Source organism: Brassica napus, chromosome C7, assembly GCF_020379485.1.
Source record: "Brassica napus cultivar Da-Ae chromosome C7, Da-Ae, whole genome shotgun sequence".
NCBI lineage: Eukaryota > Viridiplantae > Streptophyta > Magnoliopsida > Brassicales > Brassicaceae > Brassica > Brassica napus.
The window spans coordinates 17,750,068-17,771,542 of NC_063450.1; the positions used below are offsets into that span (position 1 = coordinate 17,750,068).

The 21,475-nt window shown below is 43.9% G+C and overlaps 1 non-coding gene and 1 pseudogene across 1 annotated transcript; one reads left to right on the forward strand and one right to left on the reverse strand.

Annotated features, from left to right (window-relative positions):
- Window positions 1-21,475, reverse strand: part of LOC125590458 — a 124,120-nt pseudogene that overhangs the window by 101,875 nt on the left and 770 nt on the right.
- Window positions 7,704-7,810, forward strand: LOC125590896. The gene has a single exon (XR_007326898.1). It is a non-coding gene; the product is annotated as a small nucleolar RNA R71 (small nucleolar RNA).

Consider the following 21,475-nt stretch of genomic DNA (forward strand, 5'->3'; position numbering starts at 1 on the left):
TCTGACCCAGGACGTAAAAGGGTAATTCCGGTCGAGTTCATCGAACATCCGAGCATCGGACCACCAATCGTCGTCAACCTCATAGAAGGCCAAAATGACGAAGAAGAAGAGGTTACGATACAACCGCAATCAGAGCAATCTGATTACGGCTGCGATACCCCATGGCTGCAGACAATTCGAGACTACATTATAAACGGACACCTGTCCATCGAGAAATGGGCAGCCCGCAAAGTCCGAACACAGGCCGCGCGCTACGTAACAGTAGACGGCGAAATTTACAAATGGAGATTCTCCGGACCACTCATGACGTGCCTGGAAGGAGAAAAAGCGAGAAAAGTGATGGAAGAAGTACATTCCGGGTCCTGCGGCAATCATTCCGGCGGAAGATCACTGGCAGTGAAAATCAAGCGCCATGGATACTACTGGCCAACGATGATCGGAGATTGCGAGAAGTTCGCACGAAAATGCGAAAAATGCCATAGGCATGCTCCAACCATCCGACAACCAGCCGAAGTTCTCTCCTCCATCACATCGCCCTATCCTTTTATGCGCTGGGCCATGGACATCGTCGGTCTCCTTCATAATTCAAAGCAAAAGCGTTTCCTTTTAGTCCTCAGCGATTTCTTTTCAAAATGGGTAGAGGCAGATTCGTACGCAAGTATAAAAGATGTCCAAGTCGAAAGTTTCGTATGGAGAAACATCATCTGTAGGCATGGAGTTCCTTACGAAATCGTAACCGATATCGGATCCCAGTTTATCTCGACCCGGTTCGAGACTTTCTGCGAAAAATGGAAGATACGGCTTAACAAATCAACGCCCAGGTACCCGCAGTGTAACGGACAAGCTGAAACGATTAATAAAACCATTCTCGACGGACTGAAAAAAGGCTTAGAGGCCAAAAAAGGCAGGTGGGCCGACGAACTCGAGGGAGTCCTCTGGTCCCACCGTACCACCCCAAGGCGAGCAACAGGAGAAACCCCTTTCGCTCTGGTGTACGGAATGGAATGCATGATTCCCGCAGAAGTAGAGTTTCCCGGTGTTCGAAGAAGATTACTTCCCGAACGAGAGGAGCTCAACAACGCAATGCTCCTCGACGATCTCGATCTCATTAACGAACGCCGAGATCGAGCGCTCATCCGAATCTAAAATTACCAACACGCAGCCGCAAAGTACTACAATTCCAAGGAATTGCAGATTTAATCAGGGAGATCTAGTCCTTCGCAAAGTCTTCCAAAAGACCGCTGAACGAAACGCGGGAAAACTCGGAGCAAACTGGGAAGGACCCTATAAAATCGAAAAAGTCGTCCGACTGGGCTCCTACGAAATAGTCAACAAGTAAGGCATAAAAATTCAAAGGACCTGGAACGCGATGCATCTCAAAAAATACTATCACTGACCAAATCACAATCACCAAACTACGAGACGGCTTGATTTCCATAAGGAGTACATAGGCAGTTTGTCGAAAAGCAAATTCAGATGTCCCCCCTAATAAAAAAGGGGGGGAGTGGATATGTATACACGTATACTCGTATACTCTCAAACTCGAAAACATCCGACCACACCTTCGATGTTTCCGGCATATCTTAACCAAGAAAATTATCTTTTATCCGCGAAACATTTTCGATATTCAAAATAAATCAGCCGTTAGGGAGAAGCAGCCATTGGTATCGCGAGACGTCGCGAGAGATGCCTCGAGGGTTGCTTCTTCCGAACGACGAAGACAGACACTCCGTAAAAAAATGATGAACTTTTTAACACATATCTTGCGCAAAAACTCTAAACGATGGCATTTGCCGCCAAGTTCGGTGCTGATCACATCGAACTCTTGAACGTCCTAAACAGACATAGCCATCTCACGAAGATGACTCTCGTACATCCGACACAAGGATAATAGCGCTATAAAAGAAACCCAAAATTTTGGTCCAGCACTTCAGGTTGGCTTAAAAATTGTCTCCGGAGAGATGCTCGATTCGCATCTAACAAGTCATATAAGCTGAGAACCTATCGCAGACTTTAAATCGGTACGAATCAGGTTAAAATCGCGACAGATAAATCGATAGCCGGCTAGTCACCGCATAAAATCTTAAACCGAAAGTAAACCTACGTCTTGCCCTAAACCCAGCGCACTGGTCTCTAACATCTCAAGGCATGATATCCAAAAGATACGAGATCCCAAAACCATGCCTCTATGTTTATATTCGACATCTTCAGATATCCCGCGAAGTCGATATCTCGCGGAAAAACTCTCGAAACAGATCTCGAACAAAACATTTCACATCGAAAAAGGATATGAGACGACAGCTCATCACCCTTCTTCCACGCCATACGTAAGCTTATGAAAAATGCAACTCGACCATCTTGTCAAAAAAGCCGCAGAGCGGCGGGGATTCAAAGCCACATACGGCCAGTCCCGAAACACGAAATGAGGCCATTTAAGGCCGAAACATCAAACATAAAAAAAAAATCTCCCACAAGAGATCTAACCAAAATCATCCTCAGAGCTCACGCTCCCTCTTCACCCGTCGCCTCATCTAAACCTGGAGCCGAGTCACCTCCGAGTACCAGATCCCTCCCCTCCGGGCCTTCTGAACACGTCGGAAGGAAGCACGCGGATTTCAGGTCAGCAAGGATGAGATCGAAATCTCCATCCACGACTGCCAAATCTCCTTTGTAGCCAGACAGTCGGGCCTCTTCGGCCTCTAAGGTCGGAGGAGTCTCACTTTGGAACGATTGAACCACGGCCATCCCGCCCTCGATCGTCGCCAAGGCTAAATCCCTGTTCCGAATGCATTCGAGAGAGCCCAAAAAGGCGGAGATCTTCGCCAAGCAAGCTTGGAACTCATAACGAAGAGCGTCATTGGCCTCTCGAATCCCGCGGCTCACTAATCCTGCATCGCCCTCGATCTGCTGCTGAAGACGACGCACCTCCGAAGATTTGGCCTTCCTGGCTTTCTTCTCCTTAAGCAATGAACTCGCCGTCTTCCTGAGGTCCCTCTCGAGCTCCCCTATCTCGAGTGAGAATCCTTGACAGCCGTCAGCATGTCCTCGGTTTTGGACCATCTACCCTGAAGTTCCAACAACTCCCCGGCAAGACGACTGGTCTCAGAACCGCACTCGCTGATTATCCCGTCGATCAACGACACGAACTGCGAAACGAGAAGAAAGTTAGGGATTCTTTGCCTTTTAGAAAAATATACAACAATCAAGAAAGTAAGTGAGCGACAAACCTTTCTGCGAAGCCCCGACGCTATGCTCGAGCCTCCTTGCTGCGAAGATTCCTCGTCACCGCCCTTGGTAAACTTCCTCTTCCGGCCCTTAGGCTGAGTAACCGGAACAACACTAGGAGCGTGCAGCGCTAGAACGATCTCCTTCCTGGCCGGAGGAGGTGGCATAGAGTCAGCAGCCCTCTCCTTATCTTCAACGAGAATCGGAGTCATGGACGATCCAGCAGGTAAAGCCGAAGCATCCGGAAAGACCGAGCCTGCGAGAGTTACCGTATCTCACGGAGTTACGCCCTCGGTCCCATGACCCGGAGCAACGGCCAGTGCAGAAGAGGACGGTAACTCGGCGCCAGCTCGAACCTGTTCTTTCTCGGCTTGGCGACGAACTAATTTCTCTCGAAAGGAGAGATGATCGGCAACGCAAGCCGGCGCTTCGACCGGAGAAGTCAGAATCGGTGCCGGAGATGTAGCCTCGCCCATCTCCACATCGGAACTTCGTTTGTCACCATGGGAAGAAGACATGTTAAAAACAAGAGATTTGGAGCTAGAGAGTTTTTGAAGGTTTGAAGAAGGGATGGTGTGAAGCAAATGAATGACAAGAGCTCACTACTTATAGAAGAATGGGCTCGGAATTTCATATTTTTTAATAAACATTTTCTCGAGAATTCTCTTCCGCGGAGATTGAAGTAAACTTCGTTCAATACGCCTAACCTTTCCAAAATCGTCAAACCGCCCGCAAGAGTCTCGACTCTAACGAGCTGGAGGGCTAACTGTTGGGGTCGAAAACGGTTACAACGAAGTTAACGTTAAAATTCCCGAAGAAGAAAACGTAGAAACCTTCTTCGAGAAATACTTCTTCGAAATAGAATCTTCTTTACGAAAAGCTTTGCGGAAGAAACACGAGTCATCGGACAAGAGCTCGAAGAGGGTCGCTACGCAACAACCGAACACATGTTCCGCTCGGTCGCTACGTAGCGACCAAGCTCGAGCTGGAGCTCGGTCGCTACGTAGCGACCGAGCTCGACCCAAAGCTCGGTCACTACGTAGCGACCGAGCTCGAGCCAAAGCTCGGTCGCTACGTAACAACCGAGCTCGAGCGGGACCTCGGTCGCTACGCAGCGACTGAGCTCTTCCAAAACATCGATATGACATTAGTCCATGTGTTCTCGTCTACCCTTCGATGCTATCTCCCGAAGACCGTAGCGAACCCATTTCACGATTCCCCGCCATTCTAAGTTATCGATCAAACTTTACCGTAAAAACCGCGGAAAGTTCGTTCTTTATCGAAAGAAGCCATAACAAGCGCTTCGAGTTGGAAGACGGCCCAAAGGGACCTAAGACATGACTCGAAGCCCAACTTACGATTTTTTAACCAACATCCCGTAAGCCGCATGACGGTTTACGCCTGGTTCGCAAAGAAAGATAAATGTCAAGTTTCCGCGGATAAATACGAAATTTTGAAGATAATTACGAAGATCGGAAAAAATGGAATATCTCCATTTTTATGCTCTGGCAGCTTAAGGGCAGAAGGGGAAAAGCATAAACCAACCTTGGAGCCAGTATATAAGGAGTCCTAGGCGAGAGGCATGGAAGAGGACTTTTCACAGCAAACTTAGCACTTAGAGCGATTTAGACATATTTCCGTTTTTGTTATTCGATCTGCGACTCAACTAGGTTATTGCCGTCTTAGGGTTTTAGAACTAGGAATCTCGCCGACAGCTCTCGTAGCCCAGGCTCTTACCTTGTTGTAACGCTCAAACGCGAATTCGGAATAAGATCTACTTTGCTCTCTTTTCGATTTCTTATACTTTATCGTTGTCATTATTGTGTTCTGATTGCTTGGCGTGTGGTATTAGCAATATATCCGGGACCTCTGGGAAATTAGGTTTTTCCTAGTTTCCTTATTTAAACGGAAATCGACAATGCGAATTTCGGTTCCCACATCGAGCATTCATCATATATATAGAAGCCGCAAAAAACGGCTAGGACTCAAAGCCACCAAACGGCCGGTCTCAAACACATAGTTCACATAGCCTCGCAAGGCCATAACACACATAAATTAAATACGGCCACACTCGGCCTAGATAAATCAAACCTCGAAATAAAACTAAGGGAAATAATCCCAACAATCCTCAAAGCTCAAAGTTGAAGAACCCGGACAAGGAGACTCCGAACGAGCTCACAGGCTGGTCCATCTCTCCGTCCGCGACTCCGGCACCTTCATCACCGACACCGGTTCCCGCTTCCACCGTGTCCTCCAAGACCTCGATGGAATCCGAAAGCTGTCGGACCCTTCCTTCGATCGGAGGAACCTAGGATTCGGCATGGGCACACCCGTTCATAAGACCCGACATCTCGGCGACCTCGGCAGGAAAAGAGAAGTCCTCGTTCTGTGACTTGTAGAGGGTAGCAACCGAGCCACAGCACTCGTGAAAATTGCCCACGAATTCTTGAGCATCCTTAAAGCTCTCGAATTCGGTGGCAAACAAAGCAGCCCTCCGCTTCATTTCGGCGACAATCGTTTTCTTTCCTCTCCTCTCCGCACGGACAAGGGCCCGAGAATGGAGCTCAGCCTGTCTCCGGTTCTGTTCTCCGACCTCCTTCTGAAACCTTTTCTTTGAGCAAAGAGAGATCTTGGAGAAAAAATTTCTATCTTGAAGAAATCTTTTCTTAAGGGAAGAAGTGAGTAAAGAATTTGAAAAACTTACTTCCCTTACTTATACAATTTTTTTTTCTATTCACCTTCAATCTTTCGACAAACGATTACGTCTAATTCCACCTAGAACAGACCATACCGCAAGCTAGGACCTAACACCCAGGTCCACGGATCCTATCTAGCTGGGAAGCTAACTGTTGGGGTCAAAATCGGTCACGGCGGAATCGATGTCCGAAAGTCCTTAGAAAAACCGAATCTCGGTAAAAACTTCAAAAGCCGAGAAAACGAACAGTCAAAACGGATCGCCCGGCAAGCTCGGCCGTGACACGAGCCAGCTCGCCCGGCGAGCACGGCCGTGACATGGGCCAGCTCGCTCGGCGAGCACGGCCGTGTTGCCGGTCGGCTCGCTCGATCGTGCCACGGATCGGCTCACCTGGCGAGTGCGGCCAATTCTCCGTGGACCATTCCGAGCCCGGTCCCATCCCATGACCATGCATCTTCGTTCGAAGTTTCCGTAACTCAGTCTTCGGGTCCGTGGATATGACACCAATGTTCCGTCTAAAAAACATCGTCCAAAGTATTTGGGAAATTGGGAAGGTTATGTCTCTCAAACAGTTTCCTATTCTTCGTAGTAGAGCAGGTTACGGTTAACTTAACACCAACTGCCTCGGCTATGCGAAGAAACAGGGTTCCGTTGGAAGAACCATGCCTATACCAACGGCTACTTCGCGAGTAAAATCGTAAAAACGCTTAAGTCTCGATACGGCCCAAAGAGGGTCCAAATTGTGGACAACGGCCCATCTTTGGTCCCAAAAGACTTGAACCCAAAAAACTGGTATGACGGATATTGCATCCGCGGGAAGAGATAAATGTCAAATTTCCGAAGATAATCACAAAGAAGAAGGAAATATGGAAATGCCCACTTCGCGACAAATCAGGCTCGAGAAGAGGTAAACCGACCTAAGGAGGAGTATATAAGGAGGACCTAGGACGAAGAGAAGAGAGAGAGCATTCTAAGAGCAAACTTAATACTTAGAGAAATTTAGGCTTTTTTCCGTTTTTACTACCGAGCTGCAACTCGACTAGGTTAGAACTTAAGTGGCTAGACTAGCGAACATACCGACAGCTCTCGTGGCCTAGGATCTTACAAGTTGTTCATGCTCAAACGCGAATTCGGAAATAAGATCTCTTTGTTCCCTTTTTGCTCTTTTACGATTTATTACTTTCGAATTTTTCATATTGATTGTGTTGTGTGTGGCCCAGCAGATAACCGGGACCTTCAGGGAAGGCTAGGTTAACTTGGCTTTCCTCCGATTAACAAAACTCGACGGTGTGAATTTCGGTTCTCACAATTTCCCTGAGATCTGTCGTTGGGGTTGTCTGGACTGGTCTTGTATGAGAACAGATGCGGATTGTTCCAAACATTAGGATTTGGATGGTAGTTCTTGAACTGCCAGCCCTGCCCATTGACGTAACTGACCTCTTGCTGATCTTCTTTCGATGTCTCGGTTTCTGCCGCCGCATCTGTAGTACCTGGTTTCAGATTGGTTTCTTCCATGACATAGATCTGATTCTGATTGTTCTTGAGCAGCAGATCAACCTTAGCGGCGAGGTCATCAATCTTCCTAGTGTCCATGCTGTTCACCTTCTTGGAGCTGTCAGTCTGCTCGTTTTTGTTGGATGAACTAGCTGCCATGTTCTCTATTTGCGCGTGAGCTCCTTCTGTGGTTTGAGTCATGAAATCTCCATTGCTCGCTGCATTTAGAGCATTGCGGAACTCCCATTCCACTCCATCGTAGAAGATTCCTAGAACATGGTCATCGTCGAACCCATGATGAGGACACTCTCTGAGGGTATCATTGAACCGTTCCCAAGCTTCGTTGAAAGGTTCACTAGCGAGTTGCTTGAAGGAGGAAATCTTGTTCCTTAGGGCAGCTGTTTTGGCTTTCGTGTAGAAGTGTCCCAAGAAAGCTGCTCTAACCTGTTCCCAAGAAGTTAGGGAACCTGTAGGTAATGACTTAAGCCATCGTGAAGCCTTGTCTGCTAGAGAGAATGGGAAAATCATGCATTTGATGTAGTCGGGTGGAACGCCGTTTGCACAAGTGAAACTGCATATCTCTTCAAAAGCTTCAATGTGTTCCATCGGTATCTCAGCTGACAGTCCATGGAACATTTTTCTCTTGACAAGATTGATCATGCCGGGTTTTATCTCAAAGTTTGCCCTTTGACATGGTGGTGGACCGATAGCAGAGCGTGTAGCAGGGATGTTACGCGGTAGGTTTCTTTCACCAATTGGGACAGGTGGTTCCTGCTGCGCAGCCAGTTGCTGTGCTGCGATTGTTTGCTGTAACTCTTGCATCTGTTGCATCTGCTATTGCATCTGTTGCATAGACGCGGCCATTTGTTCTGGAGTGCCGAAGTCGGCCATTGTTGCAGTGATTGATTTTTGTTGACGGTTAGTTCTTTCTAAGCTTGCGAGTTCCTGGTTTGTAAGCGAAATTAAATCCCCTTGTGTATTGCTCCGAGTATGTCTACTGGTCATGTACTTGGGTCTTTAATCTGAAAAAAGGATTTAAACAAGTTAGAAGTTTTAGACTAAATTAATAACCAAAAAATAAAGGTAAAAACTTGGTACCCGTCGCAACGGCGCCAAAACTTGATACATTAAAATTGGTTCTTTATTTACTGTCAAGTTAACAGTGTAGTTGTAATATGTTTAGATTCAATTCTAGAGGACCAGTTCACACTTTATCTTTATGGGATCAGAATTAAGCTAAAACGAAGTAGGGGTTTGAAAACATGTAAATAACGTAAGGAACAAGTAACAAGATTAGGTTGTTTTCGAATTGATTAAAAGCGCTAGTCTAGGGTTTCTTTTCAGGCAAGGAGTTCGTGAACCAAGCAATTATTCAAGTTCAGTTTATAAAAAGTCTAAACTCGGATCACTCAAGTTAAATTAACCCACTCTCGTGGTATCGATTCCTTTGCAGGTCGGTCTTGATGCCTAAACTCTCGTTTGGATCAAGACGCGACAGCAAGCCTTAGAGATCAAGTCCGATGTGTTCACACTACACCCTAATATCTACTCTCGCTGACTAGGGATGCAAAGCTCATTCAAATCATATCAAGTTATCAATCAACGGTGAGCTAAATCGATTAACCCTAATTCATGCACTAAGTGATCGGTTTAATGCAAGCAATAAGAACATATATGAATGTAGACAATCTTAAGATGACTTATCTATGCTCAGTTTACGAATCCAACACCGTAGAACCCTAAACTAACTCGGTGACTACTCAAACATAACACAAAAACATAGAAGCATGATTTATGAATAATACTGCATATAATATATCAAAGAAATCAGAGGGTTCAGGATAATCTTCTCTATGAGATAGATGAGGTCTTCTCCCTTATAAGTAGCAATCGCTAAAATCAAAGCTCTCATGTCTTTTCTTGCGTAAAAAACTAAGGTAGGTCTAAAATAATAAATAGGAAACTATATATATAGGAGCCACAGGCGGCTATAGGAAAGAAATAGGAAATCTAGGGCAAATCCCGAAATAATTGGAAACTTCCTTTTTATTCTCTGTCGCTGGAACATGCACTCAGGCTGCTCTGCTTGGCTGTTCCGCGCAAAAGACTCCAAATCATACTTTTCTCTCTTCTTTTCTTCTAGCTGGTCCATTTCCCATCCAATGCAATTCTAGACCTGTTATGGCTCGAAGGGGACTAAAAAGACTCGATAAAACCTTGAAAACTATTAGTAAAACATACATATAATGTGCCAAAAACAAAATAAATCAATCGATGATTCTATATGAATATCGATCGATTCACTATTCGAAACGTCTACTGATTATTCTATTTAAATATCGATCGACGCTATTGGTCTAGCGTTAATGTGCGGGTTGAATGTGCTTACTAAGCTCACTAGATCAGCTCTCGCCATACTCTAGCAAGAAACTTAGCTCAATTAGAATGGTTTCCAGATGTGATTAAAGCTATCGCTTACATCTAACAATCCTAGGGCAAGTTCTAGGTAGCTAATTTAAAATCAGACATTAATGACAATCCTAATGATTAACATCACAACTTAACAATCTATAGTTGGGGCTAATCCCTCCTAACCTATTTAGACCCTAAAATCTAACAAGAGAACTACTAAGACATGGCTAAGCAATTCATAACAGCAATAAAGTATGAAAACTTCATTAGGAAGGTAAATAGATATTAATGGAGTTCCAATCACAAATATAACTTTGGATCTTCTCTCCAATCTATCAAAATCCTAGAAAACCTTTGCTGTGAAAATAGTAAAAAAAGAAAGCACAGTTTGCCTCTAACATGTTGGCAAAACTTATATAATTAGGTTAAAACTCGTCAGGGGTAATCTTGTAAATTGGTGAAGACTTGGGCTTAAAGTCGGCTGTGACCAAACGGGCTTTCTGCGCGCTTCGCTGTCGATCGATGTCAAGATATGAACATCGATCGATTATTCCTCTTCAATATCGACCGATGGTCGAGCTCGATTGTCATCTCGGGTGCTTGCTCCCAATATTTCCAAATGCTCCAAAATCATCACTTATCTCCAAATCACTCCTGATACTAGAAATATACTAAATATACTATAATATAATAATTAATAGTTAAAACACTCATAAACCATGGGTAAAAGTGGGTCAAATTCATGGTCTATCAATTACCGCCAAGGTTACACATGAGATGAATATATCCCTCCTAAGTGCACCATCGGAGACTGAGATTAAAGAAGCGGTCTTTGCGATCCACCCAGAAAAAGCTCCAGGACTGGATGGAATGACAAGTTTATTTTATCAAAATTTCTGGAGTGTCATTGGTAAAGATATTGTGTCTACAGTCCAAGACTTCTTTACAACAGGAGACCTAGACGAACGTATGAATCAGACTAATATATGTCTGATTCCAAAGACGGAGAGACCTAAGTCCATGGCGGAATTCCGCCCTATCAGCCTATGCAACGTAAGCTACAAAATAATCTCTAAAGACTTGTCATCTTGACTGAAGAAAGTGCTCCCCAAACTAATCTCAGAAACTCAATCGGCCTTTGTGGCTTGAAGGCTCATTACGGATAACATCCTCGTTTCAAAAGAAATGTTCCATGCCTTGAGATCCAATCCAAGCTGCCAAAACAAATATTTGGCTATCAAGACGGACATGAGCAAAGCGTACGATTGGGTGGAATGGAGCTTCCTAGAAACGTTAATGAAAAAATTGGCTTCGATGAAAGATGGTTCCAGTTGATTAGGCGCTGTATATCTTCGGTCTCATATCAAGTCTTGATCAATGGAGAAGCAAAGGGAAAAATTATCCCATCTCGAGGCCTGCGACAAGGTGACCCGCTGTCACCGTTTCTCTTCATCCTTTGTACTGAAGTTCTTATTTCCCAAACTCAGCATGCGGAAAGAGAAAAGAATATTATTGGACTTAAGATCGCGAGATCGTTCAAAGCAGAGCAAGGAGAAAGCCGAGAATTAATGTGAATCATTGACGTCTACGGAAGCGTCTCAGGACAACAACTGAATAAATCAAAATCTTCAGTGATGTTTGGTTCTAAGGTGGTAGCGTCCTCAAAAACTGACCTCAAAAGGTCGCTGGATATTACTCTAGAGGGTGGAATAGGTATGTACCTTGGTCTACCAGAGAAGATTTGTGGTTCGAAAAAACAGGTGTTTAGCTTCGTCCGAGAGCGTTTGAATGCCCGCGCTAATACGTGGTTGACGAAACTACTATCGAAAGGGGGGAAAGAAGTTCAGATTAAATCGGTAGCACAGGCGGTCCCATCATATGTTATGTCTTGTTACCTTTTGCCGCAAGGAATAACAAAGAACCTAATGAGCGCTGTCTCGTGGTTCTGGTGGAGCACTAAACTCAATAATAGAGGTCTGCATTCGGTCGCTTGGGATAAAATCTGCTTGCCGATGAACAATGGCGGACTAGGGTTCCGGGACTTTCATGATTTTAACCTCACTCTCCTAGCGAAACAGTTGTGGAGGCTGCTCAAGTACCCTCACTCTCTCTTGGCAAGCGTACTTAAAGGATGCTATTACAGACACTCTAGCCCCATGAAGGTCGAGAGAGCCAACAACCCTTCTTATGGATGGTGTACCATCCTAGCCTCAAAACAGGTTCTTCAGCAAGGCCTTCGAAAGAGGATTGGGAACGAACATGATACTTAAGTGTGGGATGAGCCATGGCTCCTCCCGAAACCAGCACGACCTGCCAAAAACATTGATATCCCTCGTGATGGGGAGCTACGGGTTCACCACCTTATTGATGAAGATACAAAGACATGAAACCTAGACTTGTTGAAAGAGTTAATTGCAGAAGAGGACATCTCCCATATAGTTTCGCTCCGGGTGAGTAGAACATGTCGACCCGACGGCTTTAGTTGGGATTTCACAAAGTATGGATTATACACAGTCAAGTCTGGCTACTCGGGTTCACAGGACCTGCGTGTTAGTGTCGAAACTCTCGTAGTCTCAGAACCAAATACCACGGCTCTCAAAGAAGCAGTGTGGAAAATAAAAGGCTCGAGAAAGCTAAAGCACTTCTTATGCCAAGCCATATCAGGTTATATAGCGACAACAGATCAACTCCATGGAAGACATTGCTCCAGAGAATCTACTTGAATCCGTTGTGGTGCCGAGCGCGAAACTATAAACCATACTGTCTTTGAATGTCCTCCCGTATTACAGTGTTGGGCCTTGTCCCCCATAACGACTTCTCCGGGGGCTTTCCCGTGTACGTCACTATATGCAAACATCGATTTCCTTCTGTCGCGTGCAAAGAAGGGAGGTGTGAGCTCAGATGTGATGGCCACTTTCCCATGGATTGTACGGTATATTTGGAAAGCGAGAAATGAGAAGGTCTTCAACAACAAAGACATCTCGCCTCTAGACACAATGCACCAAGCAATAAAGCAAGCGGAGAGCTGGACAGTTGCTCAACAATTTACAGAGATTCTAGAATCTGAGGAGCAGCAGACGGAAGAAGTAATTTTAAATCGGTGGAGGTGTCAAACTAACGCTTCATGGATAAATGACATTGACAAAGCTGGCGTACGCTTCGTTTTGCTGGATGAAGGGCCGTCTCTGTTCGGTGCACAAGGTATACCAGCTGCTGCTTCACCCCTACACGCCGAAGCTGAAGGCCTGATATGGGCGATGCAAGAACTGGTGAAAGCCGGGGAAACTGCGGTACGTTTCGAGTCCGATTGTGAGCAGCTTGTTAAACTGATTCAACATGAAGAAGATTGGCCGGCATTGGCATCAGAGTTGGACGAAATTAAAGCACTATCTACTGATTTCAGTGACTTCTCTATAACTTATATCCCTAGATCTTTGAATGTCCGTGCTGACTGCCTTGCCAAAGGTGGACGATCGCGCGTAGAAAGCTCACCGTACATCAACGCTCTTGCTCCTCCGAGTTGGCTAGCTGTTTCGGCTGGTCAAGCGGGTATCTAGTTTCTTAAAATTGTTATTTCGATGTCAAAATTAGAAAAAAAAAACTTAATATTAGAGGCTTTATGTAACGCCCCGACCGCCCACGGCTAATAGGCCACCCACGTCCGCTCTCTCGGTCTGTGGGCTCCATCCCGTTCCAACGATCGGTCCGTTAGTTTTTCGAAAGGCTCGAAATCATTGTTTACTGATCATGCAATCACCACCCGACATTTCCCTGTGTTCTGGCCTCACTCGCACGGTATCGTGAATCACTTCCTGATAGGTCACCCATCCTTTCACTACTCCAGCCCAAGCACACTTAACTCTGGAGTTCTAACGGAGGTGTGATAGAAAATGTAAGTCAATTTTGATGACATATGTAGCCAAATCAATTATGTTAAGTCTTTTCCATATGTCACCATTTGGGATGTTACGCTTTAATCATCGTTTGTTTTGATCCGATTAAAGTTAATGTCGTGACAATGATATTATCAGTTTCATAGATGCATACACTGCTTGTGTTTATTTTGAAAAGTACATAATATGATTTTTCCACAATATCTCAATGTATAAGCGCCAAGAAGAACATATAAAATGATTTTTTTTAAAGTACACAGAACATAGTATATACCAATTTATATGATAGTGCTTTGCTTCACATTTATATACCAGAATGTTTTATGTAGTCTGGTAAGATATTTTGAATTTTTTAATTTTCTAATGCAAAGTTAAAAGAAAGATTATATACTGTATATAAATATATGTATAACAGTAGAAGGATTTATATACTGTATATAAATATATGTATAACAGTATGCGAAGGCTTTGCTTCACACTATAAAAAATATATGATAGTGCTTTGATTTGATAAAAAAAAAAATGATAGTGCTTTGCTTCACACTATAAAAATGAACCCAAAATTGTTATAAGTAGTATGCTATGAAATTTGATATTTGTTATGTTGTTTTATAAGGTGAAGCTCAGCGTACGATGACTTTTCAATTTACTCTATGAATTATCTAATTCTTGAGTATAATTTGGTACGATGTTTCTTCTTTATTTCTCAGCCCTTGATCCGATGAAAGCTAAGAAATTTATTTTATTTTTTTGACAGCAAACATTTACAGACTCATATTGACTCTGTAAACCAAATCGGTAACTCCGCATCCATGTGAACGACGAAAGACGGTTGTGTGCGAGCACTGCGTGCTAAGCTATCCGCCCGTAGGTTCTCCGTCTGTGGTACATGAACGATGTCTGAGTTGATAAAGCTTCTTTTTAAAAGCTTAATGTCATCCAGGTAACTCTCAAATGCTGGTCATTCTTCTGGTTTCGAAACCATCTTCACCAATTGAGAACAATCTGTTGCAAACGTAACCTGAAACTGTCTTAAATTCTTCATACATTCTATAACCCAAATTAATGCCTCCACCTCCGAATGAAAAGGTGAAAAATATGCCCTTAAATTCCTTGCCCCTAATAAACCATCAAAACTCGGTAAAGTGTTGTACCAGCCTTGCCCTGAAAACAAATCCTTATCTTTCCATGAACCATCTATGAAGCACCATCGTCCTGAGGTTACTGTTGTGGATCTGGTTTGTGCCGGATGCCCCCTCGTTTGATCATTGACTACCTGTGCCTCAGCCCAAAGTGCTGATTCCAATTCTGCTATTTTAAGTGTGTCACTTGGTTCAATATCCAGATTGCTAAACACTTTGTTATTCCGACCTTTCCATATATACCATAATATCCATGCAAATTGGTGGCCATCCATCTTTGGATTGACTCTCCAAAAGAGATGATCCATGTTAGCAAACAAAGAACTAATAGGAAACATATTAGGATTCGATGGTATCTTAGATAATGCCCACACTTGACATGCTGGAGGACATTCAAAAAACACATGATTTATTGATTCCTCTGGATCGCCACATCGAGCACAACATATATCCCCTTGTATTCCTCTCGCTTGAAGGTTTTTCATTACCGCTATACATCCTGAAAGGATTTGCCATAAAAAGTGTTTTATCTTCGGGGGACACCGCACTTTCTAGCATAATGCTTTTAGTATATCCACGGTGGGACCATAAAAATCTGGCGGTTTTTCCTTATCTGGATAGACGGATAGACCCGTTCCACTTGATAACCTGATTGGACCGAGTATTTCCCATTGTTAGTGAAATGCCATTCATTCCTATCTTCCATCGGATTTCAACTTAATGGAATACTTTCAATAATTTTTACATCAATAGGATCCTCCAAAGCCCTGATTGCCTGTAAATTCCATGTTCGGGATTCCGAGTTAATGAGGGAATCCACTGTAAGGTCCGGGTAATTGTTTTGAAGGTTTTTGTTTGCTGGTCTCGGTCGAGTGGCCGGGATCCAAGGATCATTCCTGTTGGGGGTGGATTTACATCCTCCCTCCAGGCCCATTAGACAATAAATTAGACCCATTTTACTATGAAGCCCTAGCTTCTTCCTTGTATAAATAGAGATACACCTCTCTTTATCAAGGGATTTTCTCTTCTCTATTTTAGACTAAGAACACTTCTTACAAATAGTTTCTGAATTCTTAGATTTAATTTACACTTGTAATCATACATGTAATACAATCTTTGATCAATAAAATCTTTTTGATGTTCATTTTCCATTTGATTTCTATGTTGATTTCTCTTAAGCCCAAAAAATCTAAGAAATCTATTTTTTAAATTCTTCATTGTATGAATCCGACAAACACACCGTTTTCGGTTCAAACAGTTGGCAATAGATGAGGCCTTCTCCCTTACAAGTAGCAATCGCCAAAATCACAAAGCTCTCTAGGTCTTTCTTGCGTAAAAACTAAGTTTGGTCATAAAGTAAATAAAAGAAAACTATGTATAGGAGTCACATGCCGGCTAGAGGGAAAAATAGGAAAACTGGGGCAAATCCCGAATTATTTGGAAATTTCCTTAAAAATCTCTACCGCTGGAACATGCACTCAGGTTGCTCCCCTCAACTGTTCTGCGCGACAAACTCCAAATCACACTCTTTTTCTCCTCTTTCCCTCCAACTGGTCCATCTCTAATCCAATGCAACTCCAGATCTGTAATGACTCAAAGGGACTAAAAAGACTCGATAAAACCTTGAAAACTATTAGTAAGACATACATATAATGTGCAAAAAACACAATATATCAACTCCCCCAGACTTAGATCCTTGTTTGTCCTCAAACAAAATCAAGTACCAAGAACCGAGAGAAAGGTTTGAAAGAGTGGGAACTCGCCTATTCTCATCAACCATACAATAACCACGAATCTTTGAACCATACAAGCAGTTTAGCTAAAACAACACATCCTTTCCAAGAACCCCACTGGCTGCTGTTCAAAACGGCTCCATACTCTGTATCTCAGACCTGCAAAAGTTAAAACTTTCCAGAAAAAACTCCTTACATTCAATTAAGAGTGGCGTGAGCTTCTTATCACATGAATTACATACGGTGACGGTCTAGGTATGAAACGTGCATTTTTGTGTTTAAGTGGAGCAAATCAGTGTTTAGGGGTTACCAATTTTCGTAGAGGATGCAGGATATCGCGCAAAATTGCAAGAGATGATAGATCCATTGATGTCCACAGCCTCTACTCGTTTTTGCTTGTTATTCTTTAGGAACAGTAGCTCTGATCCGCATGGTTCTCATCTCTTCACTTTACACTCCCTTCTATTTTACCAGTGGCGTCTGTCTTTCTTAGGAATCTTCTCCTCCTTCATCACCTCATTCTGAAGTACATAAAGCTAATTTTTTTTATTTTTTTGAATACATAGTTGATGGTGACGAAGCAAGAGGTAACATTTGTACTTTCGACATGCCACTGGAGTTCTTGACTTCACATTCATTCTTGTTTCTCTTTTTCTCTTCTCTTTTGTTAGATCAATGGCGGCGGAGCGGTTGCTCTGTGTGCTTCCGCCTACTTTTCAGCAGAAAATTATGTTGCATCAACGAGTAAGAGACTGCGTCGATCCTTTCCTCTCCGGTCCTTTTCCACATATATGTACATAAGATACTGAATAACAAATGCATGAGGGCGGAACAAAGGATTTAGGGTTTCAAGGTGGGTACAAACTAAAGAGGAGCTAGCCACTCAGGATCAGCAAGATGGATAGAAAGAATAAGAAGTCCTGAGTGTTAATCACGTTAAACCCTAATCCAATGCCCATAACAAGAAGAATTGCAGTCAAGAATAAGTTCAAGTTAGATGGAGTAAGTCTTTCCAGAGTAACCTCGACAAGCTGAGAGCTTTTGGAGAACAAGATGATGTAATGTCAGGGTGTTCTGGGTCCACATGTGCGTCTGTCGCTTCTGCTAAGGTCACTGAATAAGATGAATTAAAGCACAAGGGTGGTTAATACACATCATAGAATAAGGTCCTGATTCCCACAAAGTTTGGACTGACTCGATAATGACATCAAAACGACTCAAAGCGGACTGACACTAAACATAAAAACAAATGGTAAACGATTAGTAGCAGATAAGCAGATAAGCGCCTCCCCCAGACTTACTTCTCACCATCCCTGGTGAGAAAATAATTCAAGAAAAGGCCAAAATAATAAACAAGTGCAGGAAACATAAATAGTTCAAACGGATATAACAATGGAGATAGAACTAGGAGACTGCCTTGTCAGTATCATCGCTCTCGGACTGGCCAGCGGAACGCCTGTTCCTTCTGCGTGGAGTGTCCCATGGAGTCTTTTCCTCTCCGCCCGCAGTTCCTGCCGGCTCCTTCCCTGGTCGATGATTGCTCGGTGTAGGCTGCTCTCGACGAGGTTCAGCTGTGCTCGGAGTTCCCAAGCATCCTCTAGTGATCGCCTTCAGGATCCTCTTCATGAGACCATTATTCTTGCGCTGAGAATCCACCATCAATCGACGGTAAGTGGCATCATCAGCGTCGTCATCAAGTGGGCCTAGGTCATACGCAGTGTCGCCTCCAACAGTGCCTACAATCTCTGGCTCATCCATAGTATCATCCTGGTAAGATGATTTTGGTTCGGCGCAGAGATACTGAGGCTCAGGGACGAAACAGATGTTGACCACATCCCCAAGCAAGGTGATGTTCGGTTGAGGCAGCTTGCAGTAGAGGTAGTTCCTGTCCTTACCAATGAAACTGCAGGTCGTTTCGCCGTGGAGAATCTGGCAGTTGATCAGGTATGGAACATCAATGAACTGCGTGGTTTTGTTACACTGATAGGGGCTTAGATCAAGATCCAAGTGGCGGATTTGAGGAGTGAACAAACTCCCATAATGGTCCTTCTTCAGAGAACCCTTAATCACCCTTGCCTTCTTGTCCACAAACATCTGAACAAGCACACATCCTGGACTGGTCTTCATCTCAGAGGTCGGAATCGCAATGTCTGCGGATTTGATCTCGTCCTCAACTCCTGCAAATATCATCTGCAGTTCCCCTCGTGTCACCTTTGACGTCTGGTCCTTTGAGATGAGCAGGTTGCTCAGGACCTTCGCAGCTATCCGCAGAACAGGGTTGCGGATGAGAGATTGACTGGCTGATCGGGATTTGAAGTCCCCTGAAGCGATGAACTTCCAGAATGCTTGCTCTTGGGGGAACTTCCTTGGAAAGGAAGTCTTAGTGTACTCCTCAAATATCTCATAGATCTCGGTCAGCTTCTCCAAACTTATGGAATGCTTGACGCCGCTCACAAAGAAAGTGAAGGAGGCCTCTTCAAAGATTGTGAAGCCGGGCCTCTTGAAGGTTAGCTCTACGGTGGCTAGGACTTGTCTCACCAAATCTGGGTACAGCGGGTGAGTAATGTGGCAGAGATCAGCTATTCCCAGCACCTGGAGAACAGCATACAAATACTCATGGAGGCCCAAGTCATTCAAAGCCCCAGCGTCAACGAATCGTGTTGGGAGGATGTTGATCTTGAGCAAGGAGTTGTAGCGACGCGAGGCTTCCTTATCCCATCATTTCTCTGAAGAGGCAGGGATGTATGGGTCTGTGAGGGAGATCTCGGTCCCCTCCTCTCGTGGCCACGGGTAAGTCGGGGAGACGATGTCGTCCTCCGGTTCTCCTCGGGCGTGTGGTGGTTTGATCCTTGAAGCCATCTTGGTTCGTCTGGGACTCATCTGCAAAACAAAACCAAAGGAAAGTGCTTAGTACCATTCGATTGGGTTTAGTAGGAAAAGATGGAAGCTTTTACGATTGTAGTTGCTCTTTCCAAACTATTCCATAACCCAATGTAGAGAGAACAAGCGATTGATAATGGTAAACCAGATACAATCACTTAGAAGAATAGGTACTTAAATCAACTCGCCAATCAACAGAAATCGATTCAATAGATCACAAGATACATATCTAAACAATCGATGCATGTGTAATTTAAGAACAGTGGCGCAAAGGTTATAACTTTCCATCTATCCTAATCGATTTAGCCATTCTCAACTCAACTTCTATTAACCATCCTAGCAGCAAAAGGAGAGGTCGATTTTGATTTAGAAAAACCCTAAAATTGATCTATTCAAGCGCAAAAGAAAAGAAGAGGAGAAGATTTTTGGCCGAAAATCACATTGTTATTTCGCCTCTTACCGTTCGATTGGTGGTGGAAGAGTCCTGCAGTTTAACCAAACAACTCGAAATCTAAGCAAGTATAAACCGAAAATCTCAAAACAAGTTGAAGAAGTTTAAAGAGTTGAAGGTTTTAAAGGGGAATGGAGAGAGGCGATGAAGGAGGCGGTTTTGGTGGAAGTGGGAGAGAGATGGAGAAAGTTCCCTTTTTATAGGCCCCCACTTCGTGCCCCACTTCCCACTTGCTAGGGTTTTCCTCAATTTTACAAAATTAATTCAAATCTAATTAATTTTTTTTTTTTTGGTCCCGAGGAACTTACCTTGCGGAGCAGCTGCTCCGAATCAGGAACAGCCGGAGACTGTTCCGGTTGAGTAACTCGGGGTTTTTCTGATTTTTATCCTGCAAATAAATTAAAAGAAACACAAAACAAAAATCAAAAAGAAATATTTACACTCACCAGTGGGTTGCCTCCCACCAAGCGCTTGGTTTAAGTCACTAGCTTGACTTGGTTAGCCTGTTAGGCTAAAGAAGGGTCGCTTAGGGGAATTTCTTCACCCTCCGCGATTGTTTTCTCCGCAAGATATAGCTTTAGGCGTTGACCATTGACAACAAATTCCTCACCTTTTCTGTTTAGCAACACAACAGCTCCGTAGGAGCGGACCTTTTTGATGGTGAATGGTCCGGACCATCTTGATCGCAGCTTTCCAGGGAACAATCATAACCTAGAGTTGAAAAGGAGCACCTGATCCTTATGCTTAAAGTTTCGGCTGATGATCCTCTTGTCAAGATAGGCCTTAGTTCGCTCCTTGTAGATTTTGAGCTTTCATAGGCGAGATGCCTAATTTCTTCCAGCTCGTGGATTTGCATGGATCGTCTTTCTGCTGCTTGTTTGATGTCGAAGTTGAGTAGCTTCACAGCCCATGCTGCCTTGTACTCCAACTCAACCGGCAGGTGACAAGCTTTACCGTACACCAGGTTGTAGGGAGTGGTCCCGATTGGTGTTTTGTAGGCTGTTCTGTAAGCCCAGAGAGCGTTGTCTAACTTGAGTGACCAATCCTTACAACTGGTGTTGACTATTTTCTGCAGGATGCTCTTGATCTCTCTATTTGAAACTTCCACTTGACCACTTATTTGAGGGTGATATGGCGTGGCTACCTTGTGTTTCACGCCATTCTTCTTCAATAGACCTGCAAAGATCTTGTTGATGAAGTGACTACCCCCGTCACTGATGACCACTCGTGGTACCCCAAATCTTGGAAAGATTATGGTTTTGAACATCTTAGTCACCACCTTTGCGTCATTTGTGGGACTGGCTATTGCTTCCACCCACTTAGAAACATAGTCAACTGCTACCAATATGTATTCGTTCTTGAAGGATGGTGGGAATGGTCCCATGAAATCAATCCCCCAACAATCGAATACTTCTATTTCCAAGATGAATTTCTGAGGCAACTCATTCCGTTTACTGATGTTCCCTTGGCGCTGACATGAGTCGCACCTAGAGATGTAAGAGTGGGCATCTTGGAACATTTTTGGCCACCAAAAACCGGCTTGGAGGATC